This window comes from Tenrec ecaudatus, chromosome 14, assembly GCF_050624435.1.
Source record: "Tenrec ecaudatus isolate mTenEca1 chromosome 14, mTenEca1.hap1, whole genome shotgun sequence".
Taxonomy (NCBI): domain Eukaryota; kingdom Metazoa; phylum Chordata; class Mammalia; order Afrosoricida; family Tenrecidae; genus Tenrec; species Tenrec ecaudatus.
The window spans coordinates 63,889,749-63,912,374 of NC_134543.1; the positions used below are offsets into that span (position 1 = coordinate 63,889,749).

The 22,626-nt window shown below is 35.8% G+C and overlaps 1 protein-coding gene across 1 annotated transcript in view; it reads right to left on the reverse strand.

The window, feature by feature from the left end:
• The window catches only part of LRFN5 (leucine rich repeat and fibronectin type III domain containing 5), a 344,519-nt gene that overhangs the window by 144,416 nt on the left and 177,477 nt on the right, over positions 1 to 22,626 (reverse strand). The window contains exon 2 of the mRNA XM_075531478.1: positions 6,979 to 7,154. The gene's annotated coding sequence lies outside the window, so the exon portion shown is untranslated. The remainder of the gene's footprint in view (positions 1 to 6,978; positions 7,155 to 22,626) is intronic.

Here is a 22,626-nt window from a genome sequence, read left to right on the forward strand (position 1 = left end):
ACAACTCACAATTCTGAAATTCTTATGCAACAATTATATGGAATGCAAAACCAAAGGATTTTATGTTCCATTTTATAAAATCAGACAGTAAAGAGAAAGAAATTCTATATAAAACTCAAGGAGCTTCTATACAAAGAAACTTGGATCAAAGATATATTTACCTTTAAAAACTTCCAACAATGTTATAGAAAGGCGAGTCCTCAAAATGACCCATGCCAGTACCCTTGTCCTAAATTCCTGGCACTTTGAAAGCTGTAGAGACAAGTTCACCTATTGTCTCCTTCATGGTTATCAAAAAATGTAGCAACGAACCAGTCTTACATTTCTTTAGAAGTGAAAGCAAAGAGTTTAACTGAAAGGGACAGAGGTTTTAAAACATAGAAGAAGAAAGGTAGAAATATTCATAAACCAGGAGACATGTTAGCATCATGCAGGGTGCTATATTGTTCCAAACTGTAAGAAAAGTCATATTTTTATTGGGTAGAGTAAATATGAGGACAAACATGACAAAAAATTACAAGGGGCTTATTAAAATATAACTGCTTAACACTACCATTTCTAAGCTTTTGGAAAATTATTCATCAAGATATTCTTAGATCGAGCCATGTAAACACTATCCACAATCATCATTTTACAAGTGCTTCCTTACACTAGGAAACTCTTGACACCAATTCTGTTTAGGTTACAAGCAATTCAACTTTTACAAGAAGCTAAATTTTCACTATGGTATAAACATTGGGCTGTTACCCTTTTGGCCAGTGCTAGTTCAAAGCCACCAGACACTGAGTGGAAGAAAGATGAGGCTGACTTTTCGTATAAAGATTTGCTGTACCAGAACTTCTACACATGGCTGTTTTGAGTCCTAATTGACTTAGTGGCAGTGGCTAAATTGTCTCTTTGGAGAGCAGAACATAGGTTTTGGGCCAAATAGCAGTTTGATACAAAATGGAATTTAATTTACATCTGGGGCAGCCACATTACTCATACAAAGTGTCTTAATTTGGGGTCTACTTACAGATGCTTTAAACATGCTGAAAAATGCTTCAAAATCTAGCTGATAAAATTAAGAATTGTATTTTAAACTTATACACACATACTTATGTTATCTATTTAGATTAAAAAGCTAGTGTTTGCTGATGAGAGTTTGCCTGTTCAAAAAGGACTGATTCAGAAAGTTTGGCAAACTATTTTTTAAAAACTGAGAATTTTTCCTGTGTTGATGCCTTTGGACTCTTTTTTCCCCCCAGATAAAAGCAAAAACATGTTAATAATTTAAATAATGAAAGAGAGAAACTTTCCATATATTACAAAGCAACGATCAGACTAAATAATCACATTTAAGCCTTTAAACATTTATATTTATTATTTAAGATAATTAGTATATAAATAACATAAGTTCACAGTACTATAAGTGATGCATTAGTTCCAGAAATATAGACGTCTGGTGCTTGCCAGTAATAGCCACATTTATGGAATTTCATAAGAAACATCATGAAAGCAGTTCAACCACTATTTCTGTAAACTACTAAAGGCAGGAAAGAAAGAAACAGAAAGAAAAATGGGGAGGCTGGCAAAACGAAATTTTAATAGAAACCATACAGTTCTCACGTTCACTAAGCAGTACATTTTTTGTGTTCTTATTCTTCAGTAGAAGGATTGTGATTTTTTTTTCAGATTGCAGAGATATTTTGTGGCTTCAAATAGATACACAGAGGCACATACAGAGAAGGAGAGAGAGATAAAGAGTAGTTCTTTATCCTTACGAAATAAAATGGGTTCCACAGGTAAGCAGAACAAAGAAACATAATAGTAATACCGTCCGATTGTGCAAGGAGGTAACAAAACGGTAGGCTATAGACTGATCGGGTGAACTAAGGAAGGTTGCCTTCAGGGAGCTCTTAGTGAAGGGAGACTAGACAACAGCTTTTGAAGTCAGCAAGAAATACATATCTGGAGTTCTAGGTAGGAAGTCCCATGACAGGAACAAGGGCAAACGTTCTACAAATGTAGTGTGAAAGGAAGGGCAGAGTATGGGTTGAGAGGGAGATTTAGGCAGCTGAGAAACCACATACTGTATATACTCGTGTATGAACCAAGTTTTTCAGCACATTTTTAATGCAGTTGTTGTGGTACAATTAGGTGCCTCGGCTGATATTTGGGTTGCCTTGTACTTGAGTATATTTAGTAGGTCATTAGAAACTTCTAGTTTATTCTAAAAGCAAGGGTTTTTTAGAAAATATATGACCTTTCAATGCTGCAATTTAGAAAGCTCTCTCTTCCTGTGGAGAACGAACATTAAGGGCAGACGAGTAGATGTTTATGCTTGTAGGTCACGTAAGAGGTTGCTAGGGTAGATGGGGGAGATTACATATAGTAGCAATGGTAGAAAATCAGAAGAGTGGTGAGTTCAACATTTATCTGTAGGTAAGTGTTACCAGGTTAGGTGAGGGTTTGAAGTTGTGTAAAGAAGGAGAACTGGTAAGCTGAGTCCTTCCCGGAAACCCCTGGCAAACAGTGCTGTCGTCTACATCAAGAGCGTACTTTGCACCATTGTGCATTTAAGGCAATTAGGTGATCAAGGGAATGAATTTGGATTTGAAAAGTGAGGTCTGTCCTGAATGTATAAATGTGTGAGAGTCATGCTTAACTTTATTTGGTTGATAAATTAGGTTTCCTTTTTTTAAAATGGGAAGTGCACAATTTAATATGCTTTGTGGTTCTATTTCAGAATTACTGAACCCAATTAATACTCAATTCATGCAACTGTGCTGGTATTCATGTTATTTTATCTATTGCTGACCCGATTTTCTATTTTACAAGGTATTTGAGTTGTAGAATGATTATCATTGCTGTTCTATACACGCTAAATTACCTGTGTGCCTTAAAGAATGTACTTCTGTACCTAAATTATTCAGAAAATTTCAAGTGCACAAACATATACCTAATGCATTAATCAGGAAAAGAACTACAGATTTAAAGCCTGTTTAAAGTGTGGAAAAATATTTAAACTACTCATAGAGGTATTGTGATAAATAAATGTTTATGAAATAGTTACGTGAATTTTCAAATGATATATTCAAGGGGAATTCAAAGAATTACTATAACATCACAGATAGTGTCAATAAACAACAAGCTTAAAAATGGGATAATAACTATTTCTCCATATCTCCTTCAACTATTTCCATACACTTCTGAAAGTGGTTATTGCCATTTCTCCAACCTTTTCCATAGATTTCTCAGCTCTTCCACGTACACCATATCAGATTGCAGTTTTGGTATCCTTGGGGGACACATTAATTCATGTGAAGGTTTTCTTTTTTTACATTTGTTATATATGATATATCTCTATATATAATCTGAAGAGGTAAGAAGGTAAGATCAGGGATGTCGAGTAGATGGAATATGTTTTCCCAACCAAATTTTCATAGATGGCCCAGGCTTCCCTGGAAGACTGGGCAAGTATATTGTCATGATGGGGAAAAAGAAAAACTTCTGTGGGCAACTTTCTTGGCTTTTTTCTTTTTAAAATAAAAAAGTGTAGTTTTCAGTTTTCTCAATATTTTTTCCTTATAAGTTCCCATGATTTTCCTATGTGTTTCAGGAAAAACTGTCAGGATGCCCCCTGGGATCTCCCCACAAAACAGTCACCATAAACCTCTCTGACCAAATTTCATGGAATAGATAGAGAGATCCTTTGGAACCTACTGGTCTGATTGGAAATCTTGAAGGCACCATAGGAGACAAAGGCAAGTGTATTTCTTTGTGATATGTCTGTAGCCATCCACTGATCTCAGAAACATATGGAAACACATTTAATTTTTTGAGAAAAAATCATGCATGTTTGAATTGTAAAATGGATAATATTTTTAAAATTTAACTTCTTATGTGAGTTACCTAGGTTATTTTTATGAGATGATAAAACCATTGCCACCTAATGTAATCAGGGTTGATAATTTGTAAATTTTCATTGTAAGATAATTTGTTGCAAAAATAAAAATAAAATTATACTAGTGGCATTAATCTTTGGTACTAGCAATGCAGAATGATTATTACTGCCATTATTTACACACCAAGTTGTTTTCGACACATTCATATGTATAAATGCAGTATATGTATATTTACACAGATGTACACATGCACTCCATTCCTATGCAGTCATCATCAATTCATCTGTTTTAGTTCAGAGGTACTTTGGTGAAACAAGAAGTTAAGACGAATAGAAACAAACTAAATTACCATTTAACTGGGGCAGAATGAAGGACAATGCCACAGAGAGAACAAAGATCATAGGAACAAACCTATCACTTCACCTGCCCTGTTGTAAACCAAGTGGATGTGTATGGCTTCACCATCTCACTGCTACAGCTCCACTTAGTATTTTACACTAACAAGGCTCTCAGTATTCCACTTAACTTTTAAAATAATTTTAATGGTCATGTTATGAATTTTCTATTTAGAACATGAGGAACCTGATTAGGAATTCATTCGTTTTATCTTTTTTAGGGTGATTAATTCCACACAAGCCTAATGTGACTCCAAAGGAAGAAAATAGAAAGGGAAATCAAAGTTCAACTTCTCCAGACTAATGGATTAAAAAATTGAACTAAGCATTAACTTAGAAGACTCATTGCCTATAGAAATTATTTCTGTGTAGCTTTCTATAGCCAGGTTAAGTAAATAAATCCTTTGCCCTTGACTATAGCCATTAGTGAATGAAAACATGTTTGCATCCATTATCATATGTTTACACTAGGGAATCTGCACCCGCAAATGGATTTCCTTTGTTATAAACTTTTATAAAGTCAGATGTTTGTATTTTTTAAAAGAAGTAAACCTTGTCTATGGAAAAGAAAAACTCGTTAGTTGTCTAATAAATTGTTTAGGTGGATAAATTTTCTAGGGATTTTTTGTAGCATTTCCTTAAAGAAAACAATGTGAAATTGTGGTTTTAATTTATGAATCTCTACAGTGTATGAGATCACATTGGCATTAAAAGGAGTGCTCTTTCTTCCTTTAGAAGTGGAAAAGATGGAAAATATAGAACGTCTCCCATTGCTTCATGTAACAATAAAATAAAACTCAAGAAGCATAGCAAAGTAACCAAGCTTTACTGGGAATGAACAACCCACTTATGAAGGAATGCAATGTAATCAAATATACATAGAAAATGTACACTAAATAGTAATTTCTCATTTATGTTCTCTCTACTCAGATTCATTATTTCTGGCTACCATTAGTTATAGTGAATTATTCTCTATCATTAGAGTATGCACACTCGCACAGAGATATTGCCGTGCTGCTCTTTTTCAATTTTAAACAAATTGTGGAGCTGTGATTCAAAAATAAAAGCATAACAATAGTTTACATGTTCCCTTAAAGACATGTACATTTCTACTGCATTCTTATGGAGTCAGTTCTAAAACAAAACTATTCTATGGTTATTGGTATTTTCTATCATTGCAACTGCTCTTCGTATAAGCACTGAACAGTGTATATGCACTATATCAAAACAAAACTTTTCCCTCTATGCCAAATGTACCATTAATCATTAATTTGTAATGATATATTCTTACAATTGGATACATAAAAGAAATGAGTGAATCTTATAGGACAAAAATTTTTTGAAAGGAATGTCTCAAATTCAAACCAAATAAACTAGATTATGGCAAAACAATAGAATCCAAAAAGAGTGATTATTTACTGTGGCATCAGTTCTCATCACAGCAACTTAGATAACAGAATTCAACATTGTCTAGGCCTGTGCCATCCGCATAATTGGTGTAATGTTTGAGGCCAAGAATAAACCGAAAAACAAGTCCATAGTCTTTGAGTCAATTTTGACTCACACTGATCCCATATAAAGTTTCTGAGGCTATATATATTTATGGAAGCAGATCTTTCTTCTGCAGATTGGCTAGTGTGTTTGAACCAGGGGCCCTGTGGTGAGTAGTGCAGAACTTAAGTGACAGCTCCTTTGAACACAAGAATAGGTCATGAAAATATGAATTTTACTGAGAATTTTTTTCCTTTCAAATGCTATGGCCATATATAAACTCTTGTACTTGATTTAGTCCATGATTGATCTAGAAGTTAGGAAGTAAAAAATGTTCCACTACTAGATGAGATTTTGGTTTGGAGTTGTATAGTGCGTTATGTTGCAGATTTTTAGTTTTCAATTTCAATTCATTTTCCTACATTCTATTTCTATTGTCTTCAGTTATTCACTGACGCATGTCTCAATGCTGTGATAAGCCTTCAGGGATCCTGGGAGGCACCGTCCCGTAAGTATTGGACCACAACATCAACAGTTTACACTCTTCAGTTGGTTCCCAGAGAAAAATGAGGCTATTTAGTCCTGTAAAGATTTATGACCTCAGATACCTTACACAAGGTCACTGAGAGTCAGAATCAACTCAAAGGCAGGGGGCATATATCTCCTGGAGTTACATAAGAAAAAAAAACCGGATTCAGCAAACCAACCAATCACGAGAGTGCTGATTCTAGCACCAGCCTGCTAACATCCATATAGTGCTTGGTGGTCCAAGTGACGAAAAGAACCCTTACTCTTTAAGACTCAAAAGATCAGGGATTGCATTCCATTTTTACAACTCATTAGTCCAAACATATTTTATCAAAAGACTTGGTCATTCTGAATTGGTTTACTATTGTGTGGACATTGACATCATAGTCTCTCTTCTACCTATATTTCAGGGATGCCAAATTAAATGGTGATAATACATATAACAGTCTACTGAAAAAAATCAGAAAAAGCCCATAAGAATATAAGCCATCGATAAAGTGGTACATTTTGTAACTTGAGAAATATGTAATGACTCAAAAAAAGCAAGACACGTAAGTAATTAGTGTTGAATAACACTGGTTTTAAGTTGTATATTAATTAGAAAGATCTGTGGTCCATCTCTGAGTGTTTTTGAACTCATGGGCAATGATCAAACGGAAGGCAATCAATCCACTTACTTCTGGAGCCTGAAGAGGTCCTCTCTGCCGTGGAGGAGTCGGCACTCTGCCTGGCTGCTTCAGAAGAGCGGCAGGGCGAAAGCATTTCCCCAGCTGATTCTGCAGGTGGCGTTAGGAATAAGGATGCCCCGCTACTACATGTCTTCTCACCATCTGGCTGAATGGTGACCGGGACTCTTCAAAGAACATACGCACAAACAAAGAAACAAAAAAGTATCAAGACACACTCTGGAAGTATTCTTGAAACTTAAAGTTCCTGTTAACTTTGATCAGCTTTAAACTACTACCAGAAGAACTATTACTAATAGAATTTAAATAGATTTGCATAACAAGAGATAAATCATGAGCAATATGCTCTGATTTCAATTACTATGTGAGCCTTCTGGCAGAGTTTCTTCTCTCATCAATGAAGATGGCTTCAAGAAATGCAAACTATATAGTTTAATTTTGCCAATATTTCAATCAATTTAAGGCTAATGTCACAAATCACATAATCCATCACCTATTTTCTACCAAACACTTGGTGTTATGGAAACAGCAATTGAAGATGCTGAAAAACTTGTACCTTCATGAAACTAACAGTTTTATGCCACATTTCCTAAAGAAAAAATCCATCCAATACAACACATATATCTGTGTATGGAAAATATAAAGACGTGAGTTTTGTACTTTAATTTCATGTCAGAATATGGTTGCTTTCTACCTCTTTCTTGACTTTATGAGGCAAATATTTTTTTCTTTCCTTTAAGATCCATGCGATAGTTTCAAATATTTTTTACCACTGATATTTTGTAATAGAGACATGGAAAAATATTTTCTAAATGCTCTTAAGATAAGTAAAGGAACTATAATTTTAATTTGGATATGACTTGCTTTAAAGATCCCTAGTGGCAATGGTCAAATACTTGACTGCTAACTGAAAAAACCACTAGTTTGAACTCAGAAGTTCTCTATAGGAAGAAGTTGTGCCAACCTGCTTTCTTAAAGATTACAGCCTTGGAAACAAGATGGAGCTGTCCCGCTCTGTCCTATAGAGGGCTAATGAGTTGGAATCAACTGAATAGTACATAATACACACATGAATGTACACACACAATTTAGTTTATTTGTAGAAGCAAAAATAAGACACCAGCATTTTAAAATAAAGTAACAGATAAAGCATACATAAGATGACAGACCAAGGACTTGCCATGATTTGAAGTCTCCATTTGCAAAGGTATGGGAATGATCTGATAAGGTAAAATTTCAAGAGTAATTATATTATTTCTAGACATCTAATAATTCAAATTTTATATTAAAAATTGGAAATTAAACTATTGCCTAATTTAATAAGAATACTCACTTATGCTAAAAATCAATGCACAGATTAATAGTATTCAGAAATTCATATTTCAAGTCATTTACATGAATTGTAGCTTCATAGAGCTAATGGAGTCAAGTAATGCTTTTAAAATTGATATTTATTATAAAAATAAGATGTTTATTATAGAGCTACAGGACAAGTATAAAATACCACAGATAATTGTAAGTCAAAAATATTTCTACAAGATCACAGATGCTTTATTAGACAAAAATATCAAAATTTAATGGTTTTTCAACATAATCCTTCATGTAGGTCTGTTCATTCAGTTCTCAAAGTGCTGTGCTCATTTCTTTAACCTTTACTTAGGAACCCTGGTGGCATAGTTGTTATGAGTTGGGTTGCAATCTGATAGGTCAGCAGTTCGAAACCATCCACTGTTCAGCAAGAGAAAGATGGCTTTCTACTCCTATAGAGTTTCAATCCTGAAAACACAGCGGCAGTTCTCTCTTGTCCTGTGAGTAGACATTGAATCAATGGAAGGGAGAAGCCTTATTGTATAAACTAAGATGCAATCGACCCAAGCTCTGGAATTTTCAATTGCCTCAGATGCATGTGAAAGTTGGATACTGAATAAAAAATACCAACAACAAACAATCGATGCATTTGAATTATGGTGCTGGTGAGGAATATTGAAAGTATTATGAACTACAAAAAGAAAAATTATAGGGGGGTATAAAAGGAGGAGCTGATACCAAGGGCGTAACGGAAAGTAAATGTCTAGAAAAAAAGGCAGGCAACATATGTACAAACATGCCTGAGACAATCCATGTGTGGATTTTAATAAGAGTTATAAGAACCAACAAATGATATCTTAATTAAAAAATACATTTGATTTTGTAATGGGGAAACTGAAACAGATAAATAATGTGCAATTTGAGCAGTTTAAAAAGCATTACTAGTAGGACTCTAGTTAATAAATTCACAGGTTTATTCCTAACCAAATGTGTTTAAGCAGACCTCTGTGATGAGTGGATGTCTGCAGATGTTTTCATTGTAATACACGTGTCTTTGCCACATTATGAAGCCTTCAAATAAAAAGAGTAATTTTTTAACAAGGAAAAAAAATAAAAGAAAAAAAATAAACCTGTCTTGGACGTACAGGTAGAATACTCCTTCAAGGCAAGGATGGCAAGACTTCATCTCATGTGCTTTAAACATGTTGTCAAAAGAGACCAGTCGGTTGAAAAGGACGTCATGCTTGGTAAAGTAGAAGATCAGCGAAAAAGAGGAAGACTTCAACAAGGTGGACTGACACCGTGGCTGCGCTGATGGGCGCAACCACAACAGTTGTGAGGACGGCACCGGACAGGTCAGTGTTCGCTCTGGTGTGTAAAGGGTCACTCAGAGTGACCAAGTGGACAGCACCAAATAACAACAACAACAACCTTTGGCTAAGGAGTTCTATGCTCTTCAATGTACACCACATAAAAAATTGCCGTGCCTTATCCTCAAGGGACTTAAACTGTAATGCTTTTAAATGTTCTTTGAATTTTCGGAACAACCCTAAAACAAAATCAGAAGTGTCAAGATCAGTGATGTAGAGTGGGCAAAATAAGGTTTCCCAGGGAAATTATCAAAGGATACTCTTCCTTAACCTTGAGGACTAAGCAACTGCATTGTCATGAGAGGAAAAAAAAAAATCCTGAGCACAAAGTTCCAAGCCTTTTTCACCAATGCAGCTTTTCATTTTCATAAAAATTCATATTAAGCTTTTGTAATCATCTCACGTCCTTCTTGAACCTCTCAAAATAATGGCTTAAAATCACACAAAATAAGTTGCGAGAACCTTCTGAGCTGATCTCTGTACCTTGAATTGAATTGGCACAGCATACCTATTGGAAACCTGTGTGTACATTGGATCTTTCTTGGATGGCATTCTATGGTTAGTAAGACTGAGAAACTGGATCTGCAGCTCTCAGTTGATTACAGAGACATGTTTTAAAACATTTTATTTTAAAAAAAGTATACATGTATGAATTAGAATCTTAGTAGCAACATACTTTTACTTACCTTGTTACATATGTAACTAGGAATCTAGAGTAATTGTTTGCCTTTTTCATGTGATTTCTTCTAGGCATTTAAAAATATTTTTCCATTCATGTACTCATGATGGAAATGCAAGAAATTCATGGGCAATGAATGTACAAATGTGCTTTACACAATTGATGGATGTATGGGTTGTGATAAGAGTTGTATGAGTCGCTAATAAAACAATTTTTAAAAGAGTTGTACAGGCCCCAATAAAAATGATGTTTTTAAAATATATTAAATAAAAAGAAATTCAAATATAAATATCCATCAAAGGAAGATAAAACCCCTTAGATAAAATCCATTCATTTCAGAACATCCTTACCAAAATAGTCTGAGCATATGTGGGCATATGTCTGTATATGTGTGCAACCTGTATGTGTGCACACACACACAAGAATATATATAGAATATATTCTCTTCTGCCTTATTTGTTTCATATAACATACCTTGAAGATATTCTATTTCTGTCTCCATTATCTCTCTCGAATCTATCATGCATGTCTACCATATGCTCACAACATAATAATATAATGTATCACCATTTTTTAAAGATGCACATTTCCAAGGTTTTGATATTACAAATAATATATATAATCAATGTCAATGTGTATCCATTTGTACACATGTGAGTGAATCATTGCTTAATAAATTCTTAGAAAGGAAGATCATTTTTATGAATCTTTTATTGTTCTCTCTTCTCTGTAGTATGAACAAAAATAATCTACGTGAAATATGAAGTCATGTTTATATTAAGGCAGTTTTATCACAAGACATTGTTCAAAATATTATCTTGCCAAAAGGCAAAAGAAAGATGATAATTACCAATATTTCCATATGCTCAATTCAGCAATGAGAACAAAGCACCTGCTGCATCTCCTGCTTAAGTTGCCTTTCCCGCAAGAACGTTCTTGTTAAGTACAGCTACGCTATTTAGTGGTGAAAAAAATCATCCTAATAATATTAACAAAATATTAAAAATACATGCTACTTATCATATTTTATAATAAGCGTATGTGATACATGCTTATTCCTCTATTATTACTTAAAAAGCAATGGTACAGGAAAGTTGGCTAACCTTGGGCAAAGTCAAGTAGCTGGTAACTTTTAAACCTGAGGCTTGCCTGTAAAGGTATCTCACTCAAAATCAGCACTAGCATACCCATAGGGTAGCAAGTGAAGATTTCAGAAGCATTATAGAATTTCATAGTACGGAAACCCTATCAGATTATTATGGTTGGATTGTTTTGTTGTTGTTGTTATATCTTACATATTTGTCAATGTAAAATCACAGGTGAAAGGTGTCAGATTTGGGGTTCTAACACTATAAATGCTGGTAGCTGGCCTCGTGTAAAGATTTTATTTTTCTCCTGATACTATGTTAAAATGAAACATCTTACCAAAATTTTTATCAATCCTATAGTTCCAAATTTTGCTATGTTGGCCTTCTTCCACAGTCTTAGAAAATTTGGCAACTGTTATTGTTTATGTACATGAATTCCCAAGAAATATGGTTCTCTCTCTACTAATTATCTTAGATGCCAATATTAAGCTCTTAAATAGAACAGGGAACCATGGGTGAAACTTGGGAAGTTATTAAGTCACATCTTTATAGAAACTGAGACATTACCTCCTCCTGCTCCCGAAAATGACTTTATTCCCCTAGGCAATAATCATAATGTGTGCTCATTGGCTGCCAGAAAAGCCCACTTATGGGAGTCTCGCTATTGACAAGGGCAGGGCTGGGATTGAAGCTCTTACAGACCTGGGTTCAATATTAGCATTCCCCAGTCATTCACACTGAGAAAACAGTATCACAAAGAGTTGTAGCTTTTTCAAAGCATAATATGTACTAGTATTTAACATAGTGTTTCAGTGATTATATACATGCAGTTAATTTATTTGGGAATTTCTTCCTAAGACTGTCTGAAGTTCACCTCATTGAAGAACCAAAAAATAAATAAATAAATGCAACTAGTCGAAGACAACAGTGTCATAATTGTTTGCGTTCTCTTCAAAGTAAGTATTCTCATAGGTTCCACAATCTGGATCGAACAAATTGTATCATCATTCATCATGCATGTCTCCTATTTACTTCAATTAAAAATAAATGACATAGAGGGAGGTGATGCATACTGGTTTACAGTATATATATATGATGTGAAAAATAACTGATATTAAGCATGTATGCATCCAGATGTTTGATCTCCATAATGATATAAATAACCAGCTGGTTGTTGTTGTAAGGTGCCGCCCAGTTGGTTCAGGCCCATAGTGAGACTAGGTACAATAAAATGAAACATTGTCCTGTCTTGTGCCATCCTCCCAATTGTTCTTCTGTTTGAGCCCATTGATGCAGCCACTGTGTCAAATCATCTAGCCCAAGGTCTTCCTCTTTTACGCTGCCCCTCTATTTTAGCAAGCATGATGGCCTTCCCCACATGCCATGCCGTCCTGAAAGAGCATTCTGCCTATACTTCTTCCATGTTGTTTTCTTTTATTCTTTTGGCAGTCCATTATACCTCCCATATTCTTCGTCAGCACCATAAATCAAACACATCAGTCTTTATTCAATATTGAATTCTCACATACATAGGAGACAATTGAAAATAACAAGGCTACCTTCCAGATTGCTTACACCTCAGGTCCAAACACTGGTCTGAGTGGCTGAAAAAGGAGGAACGTAACACTAAAGCAGACTAGGAGTCTTCAGGGACAAACAAGTTCATTTTAAACATATTGGGGGGAGGGGGAGGGGAGAAAATAACAAGGCTTGGTAAGGCACACCTTGGTCTTCAAAGTTAACATCCCTGCTTGTCAGCACATTAAAAACATCCTGTGCAGCAGATTTAATACCCCATGCAATGTTTCATATGATCTCTTGACTGCTGCTTCCATGAGCATTGATTGTGGATACAAGCAAGACAAAATCCTTCACCATTCAATCTTTTCTCCACTTATTATCTCCACTTATTATCTCCACTTATTATCTCCACTTATTATCTCCACTTATTATTTTCTCCACTTATTATTACCAGTTGATAACATTTTTGTTGTTTTAAAATTGAGTCGAAATCTAAATTAATCACTGCAATCCTTGATCTTATTGGCAGTTGCTTAACGTGCTCCTCATTTCCAGCAAGCACGCGTGTGTCATCTGAATATTACAGGCTGTTACTAAGCCTTCCTCCCTTCCTGATGCTGTATTTTTCCTATTGTGCTAATTCTTCACATAGTTCAAATCTCTGATTATTTATTCAGTACACAGATTGAATAATATAGTGAAAGGACGCAAACCTGACACACACCTGTCTTTATTTTGAACCACGTAATGTGCCCTTTGTCTGTTTGCCCAACTGCCTTTGGATCCATGTGCAGGCTCCACATGAGCACAATGTACTGTTGTGGGCTTCTCCGCAAGGCTAGTCATAATTTGTCCTGGTCAACACAGCCAAATGCTTTAGCTTTGTCAATAAAACACAAGTAAACATCTTTCTTTGCTTTCAGCCGAGATCCATCGAATGTCAGAATTGCTCCACATCCTCATCTGAATCTGCCCTAAACCTCTGGCAGCTCCATCAACATAGGGTCACCTCCTTTTGTGTTGTTGAAAAAGGTATTTCTGATGAAGTCATTGAGCTTGCAAATTCTATCACCTGAGCTCAGGCTTGGTTTCTGTTGTCAGGGCCATCTTTTCCAGCCATTGTTCTCTCCCTCTTTGTCTCTTATGTTTGCATTCCAATTGCCCATAATTATCAATGCATCCTGGTTGAATGTTTGATCAATTCCCAACTGAAGACCTTAGTAGAATCTTTCAAGTTCTGCATTAAGAGCTTTAGTGGTTGGTACATAAATTTGAACGATAGTTGTATTGACTGGATTAGTATGAATCTGAATGGATGCAATCCCGTCACAGAGAACATTCACCTTCAGAATAGATGTGGAAATGCTTGTTTGGTTTGAAGATGGATGTAAGTCATTCCGCTTGGCTGTTTCATTCTCAGCATAGAAAGCCATATGATCTTCTTATTCGAAATTGCCAATACCAGACCATTCCATCTTACTAATACCTAGTTTATTAATCATTTTAAAAATTCCAGTTTTCCTAAATTCATACTTCATACATTCCAAGTTCTGACTATTGATTGGTGGTTGCGGCTTTCTTCTCATTTTGAGTTCTGCCCCATCAGCACATGAAGGTACTAATGCTTTCCGCCCACAGACTTTACTCTACGCGCATCATTTTGGTCAACCTTGCTTAAAGAAAGCAGATCATACTCACATATATTTTGAGAGCTTCTCACCTGAGGGACTCATCTTCTGACACTACCTCTGAAAAAGTTTTACTACGTTTTGTGAGCTGCTCAGTTTCTGACAATGCTTCTAATCTGTCCATAGGGTTTTCTGAGGCCACTTCCTCAGAAAGGGACAGTCTATTCCTTCTTTATGTGTCCTTAGTCTGGAAGCGCTGCTGAAAGCTGTTCATGTTGGATGACCCTGCTGGGATTTGAAATACCTGAGCCGTAGCTTCCAGCATCACCGTAACACACAGGCCACCACAGTACAACAAAGGGACAATGGCAGTTAGGTAGAATGACACAGCCATGTATATATTTCTACACAACTGGTTAGAAATATACAAATGCTCATATCTTATCATTCCACGACAATTAATTCAAGCCCTTATTTAATAGTCCTGTAACAATGCAGGTTTGCCTATAATCTTTCATGAACTACTCTGAGAACGAGGGCATAGTCTAAGAAGATCTATTAATAAGGACATTTTTAATTTAATTTTTCTAGGAAACAAACTAAAATAGAAAATTATTTCATATTACTGAATTTTTAAATGCACACATATTCAGAAAGATTCATATGAATATTATTATTATTAGAACATGTATAACTCCTCACTGGCACTGCTAAACCTACCTTAAAATTAAATTAGAAGCATTGATTGAATATGGAGTTACACTCACTTTATCCAATAAAATGTAATACCATACATTTGGCCAAAGGGAAATGTTTACAAATTATTACACACATCTAGGATGATATGATAAATAAATTAATGCGCCACTAGGGCATGTATTGCTTAATGTAAATGTCACATTGTAAATGAGAACAACTAATCATCCCTTTCCTCTAATAGCAAGAGTTCAGCAGTTAAATAAAACATAAATCTTGGTGACCTAAAAATTTTATTACTGCATTTGTAATTCCCATTAATGAGACTCACAGAATCTGACTTTAAATGATGAGGTATTCTTGTAAGATACAATTCAAGGTGAAGGGCTGTTGGGGGGAGTTCAGTACAGGTCGAAGTGGTATAAATTTTAAAGCAAAACAAACACACTACTCAGGTTTCTGACACTGTAAACCTTTACAGTAAACCAGCCTATTTCTCCTACAGAATAGCTGTTCTATAGTGACATGCATTATTTTATATATACAGCATTATTTTAAAGAAATATCATTCACACTGCATACAAAAAGGTTAAGTAACATAAGGGGTTTTCACTATAAAAATGGATTCTCAATTAATACTAAATCAGCATAGAAAGAAAATTTATGATCACAATTTCATCTTAATTATAAAGTTCTATTTACTTCATTCTGATTTAAAATTATTATGTAAAAAGAAACAAAACAATTGCAATGTAAGATGCCTTACAAAGTAAGATGAGAATAAAGACCTAGTAGTGTGTTTTTACTTGCCTAATTAATATGCTATTGAATGACTGAGTCAAAACACCAAAATAATGATACTATATATTTCAGAAATTAAATTCTTTTTTTTTTCAGATAAACCCTTTAATTTGCTTTTGTCAAAATAAACTTCAGTGGAAAGAAAAAGGCATCAGGTGGCTTCATAGCTGTTTGTCCAAGTATAGAACGTGCCCTCGACTTATGTGAAAGACAGGAAAGGCTCGAGCAGCAACTCCAGTGCCTGCTGCCACGTCCTCACTGCTGTCTCCTGACCAAGTCTCCCTCCACCAGCCAGCTCCAGGATAGCTCCTCGACCCATCCCTCTGGCGTCGGTCAGCTTTTCTTTGTGGACCCTCTGGAGGGCCAGCAGGTGTGTCCATCTGTCCCCTGTCAGACAAGCTCTGCCATCTAAGTATCTTGTAGGGTCCAGTGCTCCTACAGGGAGCCAGAGTCTAGGGTCAAAGGATGCTGGAAATAGGTAGTCAGGGTCTTGGACTTATTCGGCGTGGTCTGTGGTTGACAGGCAAGACATGGTCAGGCAGGGGTCCTAGAGCCCAGGCCAGGCTCAGCAGCAGCAGCCTTCCCAACCCCCAGAGGAAAGACCAGTTGTGGCCCACACCGCTGGGTGGGGCGCTAAGGGTACAGGAAGAAGGGAGCCTTCAGGCCCTGAAGATGCTGGCCCCTGCTTTTCCTGCTCTCAGAAGTCTCTGGCTTTAAGCAAGGCTGTAACTGGTCCTCTCAAGACTGAGTGTGGAGATGCCCAGAGTCCCCGCGCTGGAGAGCTTGGTGAAAACGTGCTCAAGGTTCTGGTCAGGAGTTCAGGCCAGGGGTAGTTCCCCAAGTATTGGAGTTTACTTATGTTATTAAAACAAATTGCCATATTACAAAAAAAAAGACTAAGGTGCTTAATATAGCAAAGAAGAGCCATTCTGTGTGGGTTTTGTTGTTTCTTTGCTTTTAACTTATTAATGTTAGCTCTGATCAAGATGATGAATTAATTATATAAATAACTATTAATAATAAATTTAATAAAATTAGCCTGTGGGGTAGAAGTAAAATAGGCCCATAGATGTGAGCACACAATTCACACACATGCACATAGACACATATATACATATAAGCACATAATAGGTATTTCCAAAACATGTATGTAAATTTCATATTATAATGGTCATTTTTAAAACATGGAAAATCAAAAACAAACAAAATCTTCACTGCTATCGATTGAATTATAACTCATAGTTACCCTATAAAACTGCCCCTCTGGGTTTCTGAGACTAAATATTTATGGGAGTTGAAAGTCTCATCTTTCCCCTGAGGAAAGCTGGTAGTTTTGAACTGCTGATCTTGCCCACATCATAACCCGCTAACTCTCTTGGGATCCCGTAAGAACACTAGCACTTATATATCCAACTAAGATCAATGTGCTGAATATGAGGCTGTATATTCAAAGAACCTGCTGACTACTTAGGAATGAGATTCACACTGTGTTAAAATAGGTCTCTGGATCCATCTCAAACAGACTAGGCACCACATGGAGCATCCAGTGATTTAAAACACCCCAAACACAATGAAAGAGAAAATTAGTGTGGAAATATCTAGAAGCACAAGGGTACTGCTTTTTATGGAAGACGGGGCAGTTGGTTAAAAATACGCTTACAACTACAGGGAGGAAGTAAAGGTGTGGAAGTGAGTGATACGCACATGAACATATGTACCACTCCCGATGCCTTAGCTTCTCTCCTGGCATCAGCTCTTAAGGAACAGAAACATGATACGGATAACTCTATATTCTGCAACACTCACCACACTAATCTACATTCTGCAGCTGCTGAAAAAAATACAAGACAGAGACTGCTAGCTACCAATTAAGGAAGAATATATCCTGAGAAATGGAGAGACATTAGCGGTTCACGGGAGCATTTCCTGATGACTCAAAAAGAGATGAATTATCTAACAGTCATGTAGATCTCAGGCTCTACATACATGAATCAATCAAAATGATTTGTCTGATAAAGAGGTCACTGTGAAGAAGAAAGTTTGAAAAAATCATGTGACTGCACATAAATAATTCTTCATAAGGTCATATTTTAAAGTAAAATGTACAAAATACAAAAGGAAGGCTGACAACCAAAATGAATACAAAAGAGTATTTGCAAAGCACTTTGAGATATATTATTTCATTAGACAGTAACCCTGCTGTCCTTGTTCTCTTCTTGTTCAGCGTTTTGGCACTGACTTCAGAGAGGACGTAAGAAACAGTGCTTATTAAATCTGAGAATCTGTGACTGACATAAAATTGGGTTTTAAAAAACGCCTCTGTAGGTTTAATGGATGGGCCAAGACTGTCAAAGTGAAATATAATATAGCCAAAGGTAAAGGTGCTTGGATTCAAAAATTGAACTATTGAAGTTCAGTGTGATGGCAATTTCCTCAGAAAGTAATTTATACGAAATACACTTTCGGGATTAATTACCTCCATAATTCTGAAGGGTCAACACTTTGGAACAAATGGAATATCTAAAATAAGTTTAATAATTATAGTTAATCATTTGGTCCTTATCAAGCAATATGTGGAATACAGTGTGTCTCATTCTGCATCCTGGTGAAACAGGCTGGGAAGATACATGCAAAAAACTCAAAGTTATTCCCAAATATTAAAATTAAAAATGGCTTAAAATATGGAAATTTCAGCATGGAGAAAAAGATATTTTCAACATACTAACAAGTGTCATTTGGAAAGGAAGGCAGATGTTAAACCAGAGAGCATGACTTAAAATGCAGGACAAAAGTTGCAAGGGCTTTGGGTTTCATATTAATTGCAGTTTCACATTAGCATGGGCTTCCTCATCTAATAAGTTCATGATTGCTGATAGGCTCAGCCTCTGAGGATGCCAATGAAAGTGTTCTTGCAGGGACATCGGCTTGTAGGACATGACCTCGAGAACCTGTTCTCATGCTGAAGTCCTAAAGGCTGCCTTTAGCCAGGTGTCTAAGGTTATGCTGCTTATCCATAAAGGCAAGTGACTTTTCATGCATTTTAAACAGTGACCCTTTCCAGAGAGGCCTATTCCAAAAACCAAGAGATAGTAGATACATTTATGTAGCATCGCTGAATAAAGAATGTGACAAATATTTTAGAACACATATAAATAAGAAAATTTACCTCGTCTCCTAGGACATATATGCATTTATAAGGAATATGTTCCTTTGCTTACATATATGTGTATGAGTGGAAGGAATATCGTTTCACTTATTTTATCCATCTATTCTAATTTGTAATTAGGACTTTTGCCCAAGAAAATTGTGTCTTCATTTACCACTTTAAAAATGTGGGTATGTGAATTTGATGGTAAGTTCTGTTGGTTCTATATTGTTTCAGAAAAGGAGTATAATTTGACTTTTTCTTTAGAGCAATTACACATATTAATTAAATTGTCTACACAGGTGACAACTGAGCATAGAAGGAAATAAAATATTTTAATATTGTACATACTCTTAATTTACCATTTTAAATAATTTTTCATATGTATTTATGAGTATGGATTTGAAAATTGCCTTCTCGTAATCAGAAGTTCTGGGGGCTGGGGCTGAAGTATTACATGTAAAAGGACATGTAATACTGTTTAACAACAGGTGAAAAATTCAACTAGCATCTCTGTCTTCTAGTCAGTTTCCTGACATTTAACTCAATGTTCAGATTTGGAAGAAAGTTGTTCAGGCATAAGAAACTTCAAAACATGATGTTACGTTTTAAGAAAAGTGATGGATCTATAAAATATGTGTGCAATAAGAAATGACATGGAAATGCGATTCATGAGACAAATTATGAGTAAATTATTTATGCACACTTGTAATTTCTTCTGCAGCTAAGGGCAAATATGTTTAAATTTATCTCAATATTTCAAAAAAGGGTAAACCAAATAAAATATGTTTTAATATAGAAATAAAATTTACAGAGTTTCAAAATATGCATAGATTCTTGTTGATGTTGAAGTTACTGCTTTGGGGATTATTTTACTAAAATATATGCTCATGTTCCAACCTTCATCAGTAACTCTGCTTTTTAAATATGGATGTGATACCACTAGTGAGGAACACAAAAACAGAGTGTAAACTTTCTCGTCTAATCAATGAAGTTCTATCGATGCACTGTCTTTAAAGGCACCTGGCTCAGTTTGCCCTCACTCTCTCCTAACTGCATGGCAACTCACTGTTCCATTCTCTCTCCACGGCATTAACACAGCCATTTCCTAAGAGTCTACTTCAATCTTCATACCATAATTCCATATTTCCACCACCAAAATGATCTCCTATTAAATGCAGATCAAATTATATGCCACACATAAAAAAACTAGAATGATCTATAAAGTCCATAAGCATCTGGTTTCCACTATTCTTATAAACTACACTCCATATATTCTATACCATGTGAGGAAAAACTCAAAAGGTTCATGTAAAGATGCTAACAAAGGCTAATGGAACATTCCCACACACTTTTGAAAGTACCCTTGTAAACTTTTGACTATGATTTTAATATCTCTCACTAAATTTGCAAACCATAAATCCAACTTGCCCTTGGATATGGAGGATCTGTGTCCACATTTCTCCTTCAGTGGGGGAAATCTTACCCTCTTGCTTAGATTAAAAGGATTATTTGAACTTGAGCACATATATCAGTGACAGAGGACAGAAACAAAATCAAGTGGGTTACACAAACACTTACATGTTTGAATAATTGTTCTGTGAAATGATGGACAAAGTGGAAACCGAAAATTAGGAGATTGTTTCCATAGTGCAGGTCATGATTCCGGATGAGTTGGAATCAACTGGCTAGCAATGAGTTTGATTTTGCTTTTTTAATAGTATAAATGTGATCCTTAGAGTTGGAGCAGAAGCAAAACAGATCTGTCTGTTACAAAAGCATTATTCTTAAACATTGCGATGTAAACAAACAAAATCAAAATTTAAAATTTTGACTCTCACTAACTAGTTTTATGATTCTGATGGAAAATATTCTACCTTAGCACCAAGTCTCTCTCCTCATATATTATGCATAGGGATTAGGTTTGAAAATGGTTTGAAGCTATGCATAAGAACAAGGGAATCCTGCAAGCTTTACAATCAGGACAGGGGTGTGTCAGGGTTGTATCCTCTCACCACACTTGTTCAACCCATATGCTGAGAGAAATCATCAGAGAAATTATATTATATGGTGAGTGCAGCATCAGGGCTGGAGGAAGCCTTCTTAATTACCACGAGATGCAGAAGACACAGACTTCCTTGCTGGAAGTGAGAAGCCCTTGAAGCACTTGCCGATGAAGATCAAGGATTGTAGCCTTCAGTCTGGATGACAACTCAACCGAACAAAGACAAAAGGCCTCACAACTGGACCAATAGGTAACCTCATGGTAAATAGAGAAAAAGTGGATCTTGTCAAGGACTTTGTCTCACTGTATATACTTGTGTATAAGCCAAAATTTTCAGCACATTTTAATGCAGTTTTTGTGATAAAATTAGCTGCCTCTGCTGATATTTGGTTTGGCTTATACTCGACTACATACAGTACTTGGATCCACAATCGATGCTCTTGGAAGCCACAGTCATATATTAAAAGAGATAAAAAAAATAAAAGCAAAGATGTATTGTATTAAGCAAATCTGCAACACAAGACCTCTGTAGAATATTGAAGAGCAAGGCTGTTACTCTGGGGACAAAGGTGCACCATTGCCTCATATACACGTGAAACTTGGGCACAAAATAAGACCAGAGAAGAAGATCCATTTGAGTTATGGCGCAAAAGAAGAATATTGAAATCAGCATGGACTGCTGAAAGGACAACCTGATCTAAATTGAAAGAAGTAAGGCTAGAGTGCTCCTTAGAGGCAAGGATGTCAAGACTTTGTCTTACGTACTTAGGACATATTGTCAGGAGAGACTAGTCGCTGGAAAAGAACAGCATGTTTAGTTAAGTGGGCGGTAGGTAAAAAATGGAAGGCCCTTGACTGAATGGATTGATGTAAAGGCTACATCAAAGGGCTCAAGCATAGGAACAACGGTGAAGACGGCACAGAACCATGCAGTGTTTTGTTCTGTTATGTGTAGGGATGCTATGGGTCAGAGACAACTCGATGGCACCTAAGAACAACAAGGTGAGTTAAATGAGATCATATAAGTAAAGACAATAGAAATGTCTGGCATATAGATAATGGTCAATAAAGGAACATATCTTTTAAAAGTATCAAATTGGAGATATCTGTAGCAAATTTTAATGATATGGAGGGACCACTTCAGAAACTATATGCAGGCTTTAGAAAAAAAGACCAAAGGAGTCACATGGATTAAAATGACAATTTTAAAAGAGTAAATTTTAAATAATTTCAAACATAGGCATAAGGAAAATAGGGTGACAAAGACATTTTATGCGTATGTGCTCAGAGTTTACTCCTAAATTAAATTCTCTTGTACTTATTGTGTTCTTGGGAAAGTTACTTAACTTCTTGTACTACCAGACATTTGGGACAAAAAGTAATTATTGGCCTTCGTAA